At 43.9% G+C, this 18,784-nt stretch overlaps 1 pseudogene across 1 annotated transcript; it reads right to left on the reverse strand.

Moving 5' to 3' along the window:
* Nucleotides 1-648: 648 nt before the first annotated feature.
* Nucleotides 649-17,976, reverse strand: LOC311248126 (XK-related protein 8-like; annotated as a pseudogene). The gene is made up of 3 exons: nt 17,889-17,976; nt 1,396-1,584; nt 649-1,114 (listed from the first exon to the last, which is right to left on the reverse strand). The product of its transcript is annotated as an XK-related protein 8-like (transcript).
* Between the last annotated feature and the right edge of the window lie 808 nt (nt 17,977-18,784).

Raw genomic sequence — 18,784 nt, forward strand, 5'->3', positions numbered from 1 at the left:
GCCGAGTGATGAATGAAGCTGTATCTGTCTAAAGCTAACCACTATTTGTAAAAGCCACAACCACGTTACCATATGTAATAATGTAAATCATTGTGTCGTTGTACATATTGTGTATACACCATTAGAAGCTAACGTAGCTTAGCTTGGTAGCTATTGTTTGTGCTACTGTAACGCCATCCCGACACCCAGCTTGTTAGCCAGCATGAATGCCCGATGTAGAAGGCATAGACGCAGGTCGCTTGTTGGCCGGCATGAGTGCCCCGATTTGCGGTGGTTCTCTCCTCTTTGTGTGCCTTTGTCCTTGCGGGTGTTCTGCCGGGGGAGCTTGTGGACGCGACAATAGTGGTGGTTGTAGGGTGTTTGAGCTTGTAGCACTAGTTAGCTCATAGCTACATATGGTAACGTGGTGTGGCTTTTACAAATAGTGGTTAGCTTTAGAGATGGATGGCTATGATCACGGAGCAATAGTGCTGTTAGGTGAAACAGATACAGCTTCATTCATCACTCGGCTAGTAGTAGCAAGGCTCTCTGGCTGCCGCTAGCTGTGTGTGACTCTCAGGCGTAAACCGGGATAAGGGGGGGCGTGCTAGCGTAGGGTCACGTGGGCTTAGTGGCCAATCAGGCGAACCCGGAAACCGAAAATCCGACTAAATCCGTTGCGGAAGTGATACACGCGAGCAGGACGGGGGGCGTAGCATTGCGTCAGGACCGGGTCCCGGTAGCACCACCACGTGGCCAGTAAAATGCCTCCGTCGATCGTCATGAAGGAGTGGTAGATGATGCTTCTGGCCCTCGTCTGCCCCTCCGCCACGTTGAACCAACTGAAGTACCAGATGAGGCCCACGGTCGCCCGGTAGAGCCACTCCCCGCCTTACTGTCCATCAAGTCCGTCTCCTGCCGCCCAGGCCCAGAGCACGAGCACTGGCCATAGCAACAGGAAGTGGGCGGCAATGTAGCGGGGGCAGGACAGAGGCAAAGAGGGCGATGGGGGCCACGCGCGGGGCGATCAGCAGCAGGTTCCACAGGAAGTACACCAAAGAGGATCCCCAGTCCTGCTTGGCCTTGTCTGGGAGGAAGGAGCGCAGGGACCGGTGGTAGTCCACCACCATCCAGGCTATGGAAGTGGTCGATGCAGCCACAACTCACACCCTACAGAACACAAGTGTGCCATATTATAATGTTGTGGTGTTTTTAGCCTGACGATCAACCTAATAGTGATTGTCGTGACCTAACCGACTCCATTGTTCCTCTTTGACACATGACGATGCTTATTGCGTACTGCTATTTGTGGAAGTTCAACTTCAAGTTCAAGTTCCTTTTATTGCCACAAAAAAGGAACTTGAGTTAGTTAAGTTAATGCCATCTGTAGCGTGAAACGGGAAGCAGAGATCTCACACTGTACAGTCCTGGCCTTGTTGGTGTGCAGCATGATGTATGTCATGAGGGTGAGTTGAGGAGCGCGCTCGTAGAAGGTCTCGATGAGCCGCAGCATGCTGAGATCATGGGTCAGGTAAACGGCGAACTCCGACCCCTGCTCCTTTCGCCACCAGACGCGGAAGCCTTGCCATATGGCAGAGATGTGTCCTGCATGGACAAAATCAGTGTTACAGTAGAAGGGATCCCCCCTACGCCATACATGCATTGTGGGTATATTTTCCTGTGAAAGTTGCCCATAGAGCAGCTCCTGTCACTGGGAACCAGGGGTGTCATTTTGGTATGGCAAGGTATGGCACTCGCCATACCTTGGCAAATAAAAATGTTAAAAAAAATAAAAATAAAAAATTATGACTATTTTTTATGTTGATTTAGAATTCGAATGTCAACATTATGAACGAAGCTTCGAACTATTCGGTACAGCCCTAGAATGTTTTGATATTGTCAATTATCTCACTTTTACTAGGTGACTTTTACTGTGACTAACTGAAATATGCCAAAAAAAAGGGAACATGGACATAGGGACGTTTTTTAATCAAAGGGCAGCAGAGACAAGTGATACAGGGACACAGGTAAGGTCTGGCTTAGTGATTATAATAGTGCAGTTTAGCATTCAGTAACCCATACTTTTTGTGAATGTGTTTTTGATACTACATTCTGTTGAACACACACCTCAAAACCGTACCTAAGGAAAATTGGCTCAATTGCAAGAAAAGTAATAGACAGTTATGATATTACATTCTGCATAATTCGTATGCAAAATATTGTGGTTCCCTGCTTTAGTCTGTTGACACATTTCTATACTAAAATGCTTGTGTTGTCCTGTGTCATACCTAAATGTCATATAACTGAATTGTATAGAAACAACTCACCAAAAGTGACTATTGCACAACTGATTTGACAAAAAACATCACCCTCCCCCCCTCCTCGCCATACCTTGCCTTTTACTGAAATGACGCCACTGCTGGGAACACAACTCATATAGAACTTCAGAAAGTACACTACAAATGGTAGCGGACTACTATCATCGTTGCCATCTGCTTAGCGCCCTTCAAAAAGCGCCTGGCTGCATGGAATTTAAGCAATTTTACCAATTCCATGCAGTTCTTTTCTTCTAGTATAAATTTGATTCTGCATGATAAGGGGCCTTTAGCAGCATTGGTGTCAGACCAACCACGCCTTTAACTTTCATCATGTTATTGTCATTATTCATGCATTGTATGCATTCCGTTCCGGTCTGTGACTAGTTTTTCTTGTTGACATGCCACAAGAATTAAGCTATATGGTTTCTGCACACAGGTCTCCACCCGCCTACCAATCCCCCCCCCCCCCCCCCCCCCCCCCCCCCCCCACCTCCTCCAATGTACAGTTTCTTCCCCCCTAAAATGTATATACCGGTACTCTCTTTTTAGACTATTTGTGTACTCTGGTATGTCATAAATGTCTAGATGTAACAGTACTGTCTACCTGTATGTCATGTATGTCATATATGTTATGATGAATTGAAAAATGGGGGACCCTGATAAACAAAGACGAGAGTCTTTCTCTGTCCTGCATCCCCTTAACAATTGTGTGTATTGAGCTGTACTGTATTGTACCCATTCTGCAATCTGTTAATAAAATGTTGAATCAATCTGTCAACTGTTATTATATGCAGGGCCGCCTCAGGGGGTGTGCGAGCAGTGCGGTCGCACAGGGCCTCACGTGAAGGGGGGCCTCGCAATTTTTTTTTTGTTTTTTTTTTTTTGCGAGGCCCCCCCTTCCCGCGAGGCCCTTTTTCATCACAGACCTAAAATCTAGTTTTGCTTATATGCTTATATATTTCACATTAGACACGTTTGTAGAATGTGTCTGACTTGTTCCTGGCTCTGCGGCTCTGCAGGAGACATACTCACTATTGGAGCTCTGGGGCTCTGCAGCAGACATACTATTGGTTTCAACGAAGGGAGGGGTTACATGTGTACAGTCGGCCGGCGTGCGTCAGCTGCGTTTGACTATTTCGCGCATGCAGCATTGGAGGTTATGCTTAGTTATGCCAGCCAAGACGAAGAGGACGGTCATTCGGCAGATGGACTGAAGATGAAAGTTGTTGCATGTTAGACAGTTCAGTCAGGCTAGCCATGTCGGCTTAGCTAAAGGCAGGGACAGCTAGTTAGCTTTAGCTACGTTATACTATCGAGTGCTAACGTGTGGTTCAGTCGGGATAGCCATGATGATGTCGGCTAGTAGCTAGCTTAGCTAAAGGCTAACTAGCGTTAGCTAATCTAGAGAGAGCGCGTGCAGGATTGTTATGCCAAGATGAAGAGGACGGTCATTCGGCAGATGAACTTCGTCAACTCCCACGCGGTTGTCTCCATCCTCTTGGACGTTTGGTGAGTTTTTAATGCACTCTATTCTATCTCCCGCCGTGGATATCTCTCTCTCTATCTCTCTCTCTCTCTCTCTCTTCTCTCTTTCTCTCTCTCTCTCTCTATCTCTCTCTATCTCTATCTCTCTCTCTCTCTCTCTCTCTCTCTCTCTCTCTCTCGGGCCGGCTAGCTATCGTGGCTAAGGCTAACGTTATGTTGGCTAACGTTATGTTGAGCCAAGCGGGCCGGCTAGCTAACGTAGCTAACGTTATATTGAGCCAAACAGGCCGGCTTAGCTGTTGTAGCTAATGGTTATATTGAGCCAAAGCGGGCCAGCTAGCTAACGTAGCTAACGTTATATTGAGCCAATCGGGGCCGGCTAGCTGTTGTAGCTAATGTTATATTGAGCCAAGCGGGCCGGCTAGCTAACGTTATATTTAGCCAAACGGGCCGGCTAGCTGTTGTAGCTAATGTTATATTGAGCCAAGCGGGCCGGCTAGCTAACGTAGCTAATGTTATATTGAGCCCAAACGGGCCGGCTAGCTGTTGTAGCTAATGTTATATTGAGCCAAAGCGGGCCGGCTAGCTAACGTAGCTAACGTTATATTGAGCCAAAACGGGCTGGCTAGCTGTTGTAGCTAACGGTGTGTACCTGGTGTCAGTACCTGGCTACTCTATTTGCAGTGCAGTTAGCCTATTTAGCTGATGTCGGCCGTTGGCTCCTTGCTACTTTGTTTTCTCTGTATAGACCCTCTTCTCTTTGGATTTAAGTGTTGATCTTTGTCCTTTTGGATCTAAGTATATTCATGTTGCCTTCGTGAAGTTATATTTTCCTTCTGTTTTGTTCTTCCATTAAAAGTTGAATATAATTTAGGGAATCATCTTAGCTGTCTTGCTTATCTCTCTCATACATGCTCTCTCTCTAACACACACACACACAGACATGCTCTCTCTCTCTAACACACAAACACACATGCTCTCTCTCTTTCTAACACACTCAGACATGCTCTATATCTCTCTCTAACACACAAAATGACATGCTCTCTCACTATATTTCTCTCTCTTTCTAACACACATATGCATGCTCTCTCTCTAACACACACACACAAACAGACATGCTCTCTCTCATATCTCTCTTCTAACACACACAGACATGCTCTATCTATCTCTCTCTCTTCAATTCAAATGGGCTTTATTTCACATTCTTGTATTTCTCCCAGTAGGTATGGGAGTTTTGAGTTATTGTCCATGTTTTCAAAGTCTCTTTGGGTGTTTGCAATTTGTGGGAAGTATATGTCTTGGTATAGTGGGCAGGTTGTTAAGAAGTGGAGCTCGGTTTCCACCTCATCTTGTGTGCAGTGGGTCTGTCTTCGGTTGGGAGCCAGGTCTGCCTATGGCGGCCTTTCTCGATGGCTAGGCTGTGCTCGCTGACAGTGGCGAATCCTTATGGAAGCCAACAGAAGCCATGCCTCCCTAATATTAAAATATGAATTAATATCAAATATGAAATATGAAAAAAAAAAATATATATATATAATTTTTTTTTAATATAGTTTACATTCTTTTTCATCTGTGCATCTGTGTTATATATATATATTTTTTTTTAAATGTCTCCCTCTTCTCCTTCTCACTCCCTCTAACACACTGTCAGCCTCACTATGCTCACTGCAGCAGGAGAGGAGGCAGATGGTAGGTCTCTTTCTCCAGGCTTCCAGCATTATAGAGTCCAAATCCGATCCTAGCCAATCAGATTCGAGCTGACTGCCACACCCTAAAAGTTTAAAACGGGGCTGAGAGGAAAACACTCAGCATATTTTCCCCTCTGCACTCTGAACATTGTATTAACCCGTAACTGTTCCCACGGGCCGAATATTGCCCCGTTCCTCGCGAGATTAAATCCACGGGCACCTCTCGGTGTGCCTTAGCTTTTCCTAAATCACTTCCATCATCGAAAACGAGGGGAAAAGGTCGGCTCGCGACCCTGAAAATGTCGCGTGATTTTAAAAACGCTGTATTAAGTGAGCCTATTATGGGATCCACGCGAGCTTTCTATCGTGGAAACATCTGGGCGTCCCGCAACTTTTACTCATTCACATATAGCCCCTAAAATGCTTAGAAAAGGAAAACAGAAAGCGTGGAATAAACTCACCGAAACGGAAAAGTGTCCCACGGGCGCGCCGTGATTCCGATCCGCGTGAAAATATTCACGGCCATAGAGGAGACCGTGGGACACCTTTTTGCAACCGAATATGTGTCTCGAATTTGCTCCCACGCGGCGCGCAAAATCGTGCAAGGAAGAATCAGACCAAAAATTAACCAATGCTCCAGCAGTATTAATGACCCTGATGGAAACAAGACAAACGTCTTTCTCTGGTCTGCATCCCCTTATACAATTGTGTGTATTGAGCCGTACTGTATTGTACCCATTCTGCAATCTGTTAAATAAATAAAAAGAAAGTTTGACTGGCCGCCGAGCCATACTGTAGTGTACATCAGTGGCGAATCCTTATGGAAGCCAACGGAAGCCATGCCTCCCTAATATTAAAATATGAATTAATATCAAATATGAAATATAAAAAAAAAAAAATATATATATAATTTTTTTTAATATAGTTTACATTCTTTTTCATCTGTGCATCTGTGTTATAATTTTTTTTTTTTTTTTTAAATGTCTCCCTCTTCTCCTTCTCACTCCCTCTAATACACTGTCAGCCTCACTATGCTCACTGCAACAGGAGAGGAGGCAGATGGTAGGTCTCTTTCTCCAGGCTTCCAGCATTATAGAGTCCAAATCCGATCCTAGCCAATCAGATTCGAGCCGACTGCCACACCCTAAAAGTTTAAAACGGGGCTGAGAGGAAAACACTCAGCATATTTTCCCCTCTGCACTCTGAACATTGTATTAACCCGTAACTGTTCCCACGGGCCGAATATTGCCCCGATCCTCGCGAGATTAAATCCACGGGGACCTCTCGGCGTGCCGAAGCTTTTCCTAAATCACTTCCATCATCGAAAACGAGGGGAAAAGGTCGGCTTGCGACCCTGAAAATGTCGCGTGATTTTAAAAACGCTGTATTAAGTGAGCCTATTATGGGATCCATGCGAGCTTTCTATTGTGGAAACATCTGGGCGTCCCGCAACTTTTACTCATTCACATGTAGCCCCTAAAATGCTTAGAAAAGGAAAACAGAAAGCGTGGAATAAACTCGCCGAAACGGAAAAGTGTCCCACGGGCGCGCCGTGATTCCGATCTGCGTAAAAAATATTCACGGCCATAGAGGAGACCGTGGGACACCTTTCTGCAACCGAATATGTGTCTCGAATTTGCTCCCACGCGGCGCGCAAAATTGTGCAAAGAAAGATCGGACCAAAAATTATCCAATGCTCCAGCAGTATTAATGACCCTGATGTAAACAAGACAAACGTCTTTCTCTGGTCTGCATCCCCTTATACAATTGTGTGTATTGAGCCGTACTGTATTGTACCCATTCTGCAATCTGTTAAATAAATAAAAAGAAAGTTTGACTGGCCGCCGAGCCATACTGTAGTGTACATGGTGACTGCTTGACTAAAAAAAAAAAAAAAAAAAAAAAAAATTAATAAAAATATTTAATAATTTTTTTTTTAATAAATTTGTTTTGGCTTCCCCTGTTATTTTACCCACGCGACGCCACTGCTCGCTGAGTCTGTACCTAGTCAAGGATCTTCTTAGTATTGGGTCAGTCACAGTGCTCAGGTATTCTGCCACTGTGTACTCTCTGTTTAGGGCCAAATAGCATTTCAATTTGCTCAATTTGCTCTCTCTCTCTCTCTCTCTCTCTCTCTCTCTCTCTCTCTCTCTCTGGCCTTGCTCTGGTGGAGGGTCAAGGGCATTGCCGGGTCTGTGCAGCGATAACACTGTATATTGACTGTAGAACGGGAGCTCTCTCTTGCTCTCTCGCTCTCTCTCTTGCTATATGTTGACTGTATCCAGGGGTGTAAAAAGTACCCAGAAATTATACTTAAGTGAAAGTATGGGTACCGTCTCAAAATCTGACTCAAGTAAAAGTCAAAGTACCTGGCTAAAAACACACTTGAGTAAAAGTCAAAAAGTCCTACTTTTAAATGTACTTAAGTACTAAAAAGTAAAAGTAAATTTGTTGTTAATGGATAGACCAGGGGTCTCAAACTCATTCCATCGTGGGCCACGTTTTTATTTTAACTATACATTGTACCAGGTGAGTTAGTTGAAGAGGTGAGCCAATTAGTGAAATCATCAGCTGGTATTTAGGCAAGGCTGGAATGAAACCAAGCATACACTCTGCCCACAATGGAATGTGTTCTGCGATAGACAATGCTGAAATGAAAGAACAGAGGACACTTTTTTTTTATTATTTAATGCACTTCTCCATTGAAGGTAAACTAACATGGACTGCATTCACATCACAGCATGAATAATATCACAATATTAAAAACAGAATGGTTGTTGTGAAGGATCACATTAAACCAAATATATATATTTATTTATGGATATATATTTAATAGTATTTGTATATCGTTTGATATCCCTTGTATATTCCTTGTACATATACACTGAATATCCCTTTAGTCTACTAACAGCCCATAATAGTTTCATTCTCTCATTGGATAAGAACTTGGCGCCAAGAGCCAAGCCCCTTGGTTCAAGTTCAATCGTGCCGACGAACATGTCGTTACTAGCCCGGTTCCGCGTAGGAATACGTCTGGCGAAATACGAATGGTACTATTTGTTCACAGCGCATATATATATGGCGCAAGTAAAGTAGAACTTTCTTTTAGTCCCTTAGCCCTTAGTTCTTTACCCTCCAACCTAGTGGCAAGACGTTAAGCCTCACCCACGATACACGTGTGGTGCAGTATGGTCAACTTGGCCTCAGAATGGCATTGAGACATCGTGTGGATTAATAGTTGAATTGTCATAGTTTGGCACTATACCGTCGAGTGGGACGTATTTCTATTAAGTTAATAATAGTCTATTATGTATGGTGCATCGTTCGGTTAGAGTTATACAGTGAGTAGTACCCCCATCGTTTCCTCGCGTTATCTAGAGTCCTAACCAGGCTGGGCAGACCACGTGTGGTGCTTTCATCCGAGGAGTTCTGGGCTAGGACGAGTGGACCTGCACATTGGATTACCTTACCCGGACGACGGCGAGCCCTACACGGCTTGGATTATCTACTTGCTTTGGGTGCTTTGATTTATGCCATGGATAACAGCCAACACTGGTGAGTGTTGGAACTACCCCCCGAGAGGAGTCCAGGTGAGACGGCGCTCTACCCCGAGTGAGGTCGCCTCACGTCTCTTCGTTGTGGACCGGCAGCTACCGTCTACAAGAGGGCCCAACTGTATTCATCTGTGGACCAAGGTTCTGTGGGCACCGTGTTCAGCACTCTGAATTCTCCCAAGAAATCGTTGGCCAGATGGGATATCGCCGGCGGCTCTCCTAACCCCCCCCCTACTGACTTACAACCAGCAGGACCCCCCTTTAGTATATCCAGCTATAATCATTAAGTACCATCGCTATAGTTCCCTAAAGAACCAGGTTGTATACTTGCTTCCTGCGTAACCAGAGATTGGACATTCAATGTTGATTTGCCTACGAATACTCATTTGCCTTACAAGTGCATTCAAATCATAAATGTCATTAAGTGAACGTTGTATATACCCTTTGCTATATATTAAATATTCGACTTATACATTTGTGTGGACTTGGTTTCATCAGGTGGGAAAGTGTTCATCATATCTATATCATGTACTGTGTGGCCAGTAGTTAAAGTACATAAAGCGGTAGTGGTTTAATGATACCATACTTATCAATACAGTCAGGGAATTGTACCCCTCAGTTACAATGGTGTATCCTGAATAATATCACAATATTAACCACAGCATACTGGATTATCCTGAATAATATCACAATATTAAAGGAAGAATACTGGAGTACCCTGAATAATATCACAATATTAACCACAGCATACTGGAGTACCCTGAATAATATCACAATATTAAAGACAGCATACTGGAGTACCCTGAATAATATCACAATATTAACCACAGCATACTGGAGTACCCTGAATAATATCACAATATTAAAGACAGAATACTGGAGTACCCTGAATAATATCACAATATTAAAGACAGAATACGAGTATCCTGAATAATATCACAATATTAAAGACAGCATACTGGAGTACCCTGAATAATATCACAATATTAAAGACAGAATACTGGAGTACCCTGAATAATATCACAATATTAACCACAGCATAATGTGGATCTGACTGTCTATTCTTCTGATAGCAGGTGTTTAATCAAAGATCCCTGCTTTCTAGTGTTGCACAAGGACCAATCAGCATGGGTATGGGCGGGTTCATGTTCCATTGATGGGGATTTGATTGGCTGTTTACCTGCGGTCGCAGGATTAATAACGTTAACGTACTAATTCAAATGGTTGGACCTGTGAGATTTGTACTTTGTACTTTGTAGGTCTGCATTTTAAATGTAAGGAGTAAAAAGTATGTTTTTTTTCTCTGAAATGTAATGGAGTAAAAGTACAAAGTATACAAACCTAATAATACTCGAGTAAAGTACAAATCCCCCAAAACAGTACTTAAGTATTGTAACGAAGTACAATTACTCAAGTACTTTACACCCCTGACTGTATCATGCCCAGCCTCGGGCAGCGCTATTATTTAAGAATATGTTGACTGTATGAAAAAGAAAAAAAGAAATGCGCAGGGCACAGGGCCTCGCATTTCTCCCAGGCGGCCCTGTCTATATGTATTGTAGAGTGAGTGCTCTTTGTTATTGTTTGTGATTTCATGTCTAGGCGTCGGCTTGTCAACACCGTTTTCTGTGCTTTTTAATAAATACATGTGGCAACTTGTTGTGATCTGCACATCAAGAACTGAGAGTATGTATATGTACACATACACTGAACACATACATAGGAACATGTATGACTGAACACATACGTAGACACGTGTATGACAGTGGCGAATCCTTATGGAAGCCAACAGAAGCCATGCCTCCCTAATATTAAAATATGAATTAATATCAAATATGAAATATGAAAAAAAAAAATATATATATAATTTTTTTTTAATATAGTTTACATTCTTTTTCATCTGTGCATCTGTGTTATATATATATATATATATTTTTTAAATGTCTCCCTCTTCTCCTTCTCACTCCCTCTAACACACTGTCAGCCTCACTATGCTCACTGCAGCAGGAGAGGAGGCAGATGGTAGGTCTCTTTCTCCAGGCTTCCAGCATTATAGAGTCCAAATCCGATCCTAGCCAATCAGATTCGAGCTGACTGCCACACCCTAAAAGTTTAAAACGGGGCTGAGAGGAAAACACTCAGCATATTTTCCCCTCTGCACTCTGAACATTGTATTAACCCGTAACTGTTCCCACGGGCCGAATATTGCCCCGTTCCTCGCGAGATTAAATCCACGGGCACCTCTCGGTGTGCCTTAGCTTTTCCTAAATCACTTCCATCATCGAAAACGAGGGGAAAAGGTCGGCTCGTGACCCTGAAAATGTCGCGTGATTTTAAAAACGCTGTATTAAGTGAGCCTATTATGGGATCCACGCGAGCTTTCTATCGTGGAAACATCTGGGCGTCCCGCAACTTTTACTCATTCACATATAGCCCCTAAAATGCTTAGAAAAGGAAAACAGAAAGCGTGGAATAAACTCACCGAAACGGAAAAGTGTCCCACGGGCGCGCCGTGATTCCGATCCGCGTGAAAATATTCACGGCCATAGAGGAGACCGTGGGACACCTTTTTGCAACCGAATATGTGTCTCGAATTTGCTCCCACGCGGCGCGCAAAATCGTGCAAGGAAGAATCGGACCAAAAATTAACCAATGCTCCAGCAGTATTAATGACCCTGATGGAAACAAGACAAACGTCTTTCTCTGGTCTGCATCCCCTTATACAATTGTGTGTATTGAGCCGTACTGTATTGTACCCATTCTGCAATCTGTTAAATAAATAAAAAGAAAGTTTGACTGGCCGCCGAGCCATACTGTAGTGTACATCAGTGGCGAATCCTTATGGAAGCCAACGGAAGCCATGCCTCCCTAATATTAAAATATGAATTAATATCAAATATGAAATATAAAAAAAAAAAAAAAAATATATATAATTTTTTTTAATATAGTTTACATTCTTTTTCATCTGTGCATCTGTGTTATAATTTTTTTTTTTTTTTTTAAATGTCTCCCTCTTCTCCTTCTCACTCCCTCTAATACACTGTCAGCCTCACTATGCTCACTGCAACAGGAGAGGAGGCAGATGGTAGGTCTCTTTCTCCAGGCTTCCAGCATTATAGAGTCCAAATCCGATCCTAGCCAATCAGATTCGAGCCGACTGCCACACCCTAAAAGTTTAAAACGGGGCTGAGAGGAAAACACTCAGCATATTTTCCCCTCTGCACTCTGAACATTGTATTAACCCGTAACTGTTCCCACGGGCCGAATATTGCCCCGATCCTCGCGAGATTAAATCCACGGGGACCTCTCGGCGTGCCGAAGCTTTTCCTAAATCACTTCCATCATCGAAAACGAGGGGAAAAGGTTGGCTTGCGACCCTGAAAATGTCGCGTGATTTTAAAAACGCTGTATTAAGTGAGCCTATTATGGGATCCATGCGAGCTTTCTATTGTGGAAACATCTGGGCGTCCCGCAACTTTTACTCATTCACATGTAGCCCCTAAAATGCTTAGAAAAGGAAAACAGAAAGCGTGGAATAAACTCGCCGAAACGGAGAAGTGTCCCACGGGCGCGCCGTGATTCCGATCTGCGTGAAAATATTCACGGCCATAGAGGAGACCGTGGGACACCTTTCTGCAACCGAATATGTGTCTCGAATTTGCTCCCACGCGGCGCGCAAAATTGTGCAAAGAAAGATCGGACCAAAAATTATCCAATGCTCCAGCAGTATTAATGACCCTGATGTAAACAAGACAAACGTCTTTCTCTGGTCTGCATCCCCTTATACAATTGTGTGTATTGAGCCGTACTGTATTGTACCCATTCTGCAATCTGTTAAATAAATAAAAAGAAAGTTTGACTGGCCGCCGAGCCATACTGTAGTGTACATGGTGACTGCTTGACTAAAAAAAAAAAAAAAAAAAAAAAAAATTAATAAAAATATTTAATAATTTTTTTTTTAATAAATTTGTTTTGGCTTCCCCTGTTATTTTACCCACGCGACGCCACTGGTGTATGACTGAACTCATACATAGATATGTGTATGAAAGAACATGTACGTAGAAATGTGTATGTCACTCTACAAAGATACAATTGGCAAATACTCACAAAATATCATAGAAAAACATTGTAGACCAAATTATTTACATTTACATGATTCTTTCCCAGATAAAATCCCACACAATCGTTTGAATTCCACCAAAACCAATAATAATCTTGAGCGCAACATTGTTTAAAGATGCCACATGATGTCATTATATAAACCACAGTAAAGTTAAAGAGCATGTGCTTAGTTTTCGGCAGACCCACCATTACAAGGACAGAAGCAGAACCTTTCATCTAAAAACCTTCCCATCTCGTTAGCTGGAGGGGGCCGCTCCACAACCACACCTGACCCGAGCTCAAACCCCTGCCGCCTCCCCCTTGATCCCGCGACGGTAGTGATTGGAGGATCAAGAGCAGAGGGCCGGGGGGGGGGGGGGGGGGGGGGGGGTTGAGATCGAGGTCAATTCGGCAAACCAACCGCGATCAGACCTGGACGTAACCTTGTGTTCATATGTTTGTCTCTCCTTTGTATTTTATAAAAATGAAAAATGAATGAATGGATGGCGTGGATTCGCAGTGTGCCGGCGACTGTCGGGAACTTGTTATTCCTCTACACTATGGCTGACCTCGACTAGTCAAATGCAAAAAAAATAATTATCGATCAAAAGGATGTATATATATATATTATTATTATTATTATTTTTTTTTTCTCATTCTTTCCAAAAGCAAAGACAAGTAAAAACGTGGCTAACGCTAATGGTGCGCATACCGGAGAGGCTACCTGCCTAAGAAAACGGGCACAGAGGCACTGAAAGAGGATTTCACCCGTCTAATGAACGCACTAGACAAATATCAAGATGTATCCATCAGTGGACCAATTGCATGCTTTCGCAGGGAACAAGAAGCCTTCAGTCGACTCCCTCAGACATTAAGCACCCCCCACAGCCCACATGGAATGATCAGGGCCGGGGTAGTCGAATATCGGCAAATTTTGGGCAATCAAAGTCGACTATACAAATCCTTAGTCGGGGACAGGCCTACTGGACACTATCCTGGACATTGAGAGGGCGATGCCTTTCACGAAGGGTGAACTGGAGCAGGTTACATAACATAACAGCTGTCAGCCAGGCTGCTACATATGCATGCATGCTGTGGTCCTGTCAAGGTAAAACCTTTCTGGAGGGGAAGTGATGGAGGTGCAGACATATAGAGATGGACGTGTCACTCTTAGAGTCAATTAATGTCCAAGTCTAGAGCTACGTGGACACACACACACACACACACACACACACACACACACACACACACGCACACGAACACACGCAGACGCACACGCACGCGCATGCACACGCACATGCACACGAACACACGCGCGCACACACACACACACACACACACACACACACACGCACACACACACACACACACACACACACACACACACACACACACACACACACGCACACACAGACACTGGCCCTGTGGGATGCTATTTTATCCCATGCTGTCTATTTCGTGAATGGGCCTGAATCAATAACTACCAAGGCCCACCTTCACATCGCGGCCCATGACTCAGGGACTCGTGTGGAAGCTCCAGAAGGTTATTTTCTATAATTCAGATGATACAAACATGTCTCTTGTTTATTATAATTTTTCTTTTTTTCTTTGTGGCAGGGCTGCCCATTGTTTATGTTTGGATCAGCGATTGGGCCTTTAACAATAGAGGATGAGACCCACACTCTATATCAGCACGGCCAGCTCACCTCCCCGCCCCTCCAGAGTCCTGCCGTAGGCTAGGAGGTCTGTCTGCGCTGCCCTCTTTTACTGGCAGGATGTAGAGGGAGAGAAAGACAGCCCTATCCAGCTCCAGCTCCAGCTCTCTTCAGGAGCTACTGTTTCAGAGCCTGGATACGGATTATGTTTGAATCAGCTATTAGCCCTACCTTTGCGCATGTATCTGCACGTGCATGTTTTTGTTGTGTGACGTTAACTTGTTAATGTTATCATTAAATAATTACATCAGGATAGCTTAGCTTAGCAAAAGAGCTACTCAGACGTCGTCGTTATTGGAATTTCCCACATCCATTTATTATAAAAACATACCGTTAGGCTTATGACCATGATACGATGCCTGGTCATACGGCAGACCTTTGGCATTCGAGCTGTTAATTTGTTGAGGGAATCTGAAGAAATGTCACCCCACGCTTCCTGAAGCACCTCCCACAAGTTGGATTGGCTCGAAGTGCCTTCTTGCGTACCATACGGTCAAGCTGCTCCCACAACAGCTCAATGGGGTTGAGATCTGGTGACTGCGCTGGCCACTCCATTACAGACAGAATACCAGCTGCCTGCTTCTTCCCTAAATAGTATTTGCATCATGTGGAGGTGTGCTTTGGGTCATTGTCCTGTTGTAGGTGGAAATGGGCTCCAATCAAGCGCTGTCCACAGGGTATGGCATGGTGGTGCAACATTTAGTGATAGCCTTCCTTATTCAAAATCCCTTTTTATCTTGCACAAATCTCCCACTTTACGAGCACCAAAGCAGCCCCAGAACATCACATTACCTCCACCATGTCAGGCACTCTTCCAGCATCTTTTCACTTGTTCTGCGTCTCACAAATGTTCTTCTGTGTGATCCAAACACCTCAAACTTCGATTAGTCTGTCCATAACACTTTTTTTTCCAATCTTCCTCCAATCTGTCCAATGTCTGTGTTCTTTTGCCCATATTAATCTTTTCCTTTTATTGGCCAGTCTCAGATATGGCTTTTTCTTGGCCACTCTGCCTAGAAGGCCAGCATCCCAGAGTCGCCTCTTCACTGTAGACGTTGGTACTGGCGTTTGGCGGGTACCATTTAATGAAGCTGCCCGTTCAGGACCTGTGAGGCGTCTATTTCTCAAACTAGAAACTCTAATGTACTTGTCTTCTTGCTCAGTTGTGCACCGGGGCCTCCCACTTCTCTTTCTACTCTGGTTAGAGCCTGTTTGTGCTGTTCTCTGAAGGGAGTAGTACACACTGTTGTAGGACATTTTCAGTTTCTTGGCAATCTCTCACATGGAATAGCCTTCATTTCAAAGAACAAGAATAGACTGTCGAGTTTCATATGAAAGTTCTCTTTTTCTGGCCATTTTGAGAGTATAATCGAACCCACAAATGGGATGCTCCAGATACTCAACTAGCTCAAAGGAAGGCCAGTTCTATAGCCTCTCTAACCAGCAAACCCGTTTTTCAGCTGTGCTAACGTAATTGCACAAGGGTTTTCAAGGTGTTTCTAATCATCCATTAGCTTTCCAACGCGATTAGCAAACACAATGTACCATTAGAACACTGGAGTGATGGTTGCTGGAAATGGGCCTCTATACACCTATGTAGATATTCCATTAAAAACCAGACGTTTGCAGCTAGAATAGTCATTTACCACATTAACAATGTATAGTGTATTTCAGATTAATTTACTGTTATCTTCATTGAAAAAAAACAGTGCTTTTCATTAAAAAATAAGGACATTTCGAAGTGACCCCAAACTTTTGAACGGTGTACATGTAGATCGACATATATATTTACAGACACGAGCCACATCGTTACTAGAGATGACAAGTTAACGTTGTGCCGGACGGCAGGTAGACAGGAAGTGAAGTGAGTGACTGGTTCAAGTTAAATCAAATTAAACCTGTTGCTACATCAAGGAACAAGGAAGGACACTTAGTGACCAAGTCATGGCTACAACTAAATAATAACACAACAATATACTAGGCGCATTTGTGACTGTTACAGCGTCTGGAACCGAGAGTACAATTTGCAGCCCACATAGTAGTATGTCCTTGTTGCTTCACAGACTTATTAGCTATGTAAATCCAGGATTATGACATAATCGTATAATTTCAGGCTGTCTGTTCTCTTGATATGTTCCAACAACAGCTTTGGATCTTCTCAGAAGGGGGCAAACGCCTCGTATTACGGGAAAGTGAGAGCCTGTCGTGGCGTCTCACGGAACTTGGGCGACAGTAGCTCAGGGGGTAGAGCAGTCGTCTGGTAATCAGAAGGGTCCCGGTTTGATTCCTGCTCCTCCCTGCAGCGTGTCGAAGTGTCCTTGAGCGAGACACTTAACTCCCTAACTGCTCCCGATGAGCGCGGTTGCCTCCGTCGTCGGTGTGTGAATGTGTGAGTGAATGGGTGAATGTGCGGCACGTTGTAACGTGCTTTGGATAAAAGTGCTATATGAATGGGGTCCATTTACCACCTAGACAGCGAAGGCTGACAACTCCTGTGCATGGTCTAGAAACAGTCCAGTCAATTTCATGGGAACATATGAAAGCCAGAAACCAGGGAAGTACACGACTCCAGCCTGTGATGTCATCAGGTATAAAATACCTGGAGCTGCTCTGGAGACGTAATGTCTGTTTGAATATTTCCACACCTGACTGAGTATACTATCTTATCAGGTCCTAAGCCGATAAATCTAGTTACCCTTATCACCGTACCCTGTGCCCCCCCCCTGGAGCTCGCCTGTCACATTTACTATATTCCCCAATTAATTCTCTATCGAGACTTCACACCTGATTACATCACAAGTTTCAGACTTAACTTTGCCATTCCCAGCTCTCAGAGAGAACCTTGCTCGTGTTCACAACTGTTTTTTCTTTACCCTAGAGACAGTATGAATTCTCAAGTTGTGTTGTGTCCCCCCCTTTAATTGGAGTGTCCCCACGCCGGTACCGGGGTGTTGGTTGACGAAGCACTTCCACAGCTGACCTCCCCGCTGTGGAATCTACCCGCGTGCAGTGTTTTACAATTCAAATCGCCTGCTCTATTTATTCTACCTTCCACAGGGGACTTCTTGCCACAGCGGGGGGACTTGATCGAATCTTCGGAGAACCGCAGGGCCCCCACTTCATTCTCACATCCCATCACTTATTCAACCCCCGGTTAATCCAACCCCCGGTGCCGGTCCAACCAGGGAGGTGCCGGTAGGCAGCGGGCAGCGTCTCCGGCTGTGAGACGACACAAACAGACCAAGGAGAGTCACACCTTTAGAGAAGACGCGCTGGAAAGAACACAGAACTTAGACACGTAGTAGAGCTTTGTCTAACTTTGATGACCTGAACATTCTAAATTGTTTAACGCACACCAGATGAGATATCCCTTTATTGATCCCCGTGGGGAAATTGGGGCGCCATAGCAGCATGGGTGGAGGGGATAGGTACAGGTATGGGCAGGGTAATAGTGGAAAGACAATACATGGCAATAAAATGTGATCTGAATATAAAAATATGAGAACAAATAAACAGTGTAAACAATATAATTAACTCTGAATATAAGAATATGAGAAAAATAAACAGTGTAAACAAAGATGAGGGTCTGTATACCCTATTGGTTATACGTAAGGCCTACTACTACTACTACTTGTTGATTATCCCACCTACACTATTACACTACCACACAGTATTGTACTATTACAGTATTACACAATGGACAATGATGGAAATTCATTAATACATATTTTTAATGCATAGGTATAGGTTCCCTACGGCATTTCCACGTTGTAAACAGGGGTCAGAGAGCTGATTCCCTGAGGCTCTGAGCAACGACCCTGTTTCCTCTTGTTTTCAAACCATGTTAATTTTCCTGAATATGTGATGGATATTAATTCGAATAAAATACTTGTTTTTGACCAATGTGAAAAATATTGCTGTCAGCTTATGTGGCCAGTTTCATC

Source organism: Notolepis coatsorum (assembly GCF_963971535.1).
Source record: "Notolepis coatsorum genome assembly, contig: SCAFFOLD_2817, whole genome shotgun sequence".
Lineage (NCBI taxonomy): Eukaryota > Metazoa > Chordata > Actinopteri > Aulopiformes > Paralepididae > Notolepis > Notolepis coatsorum.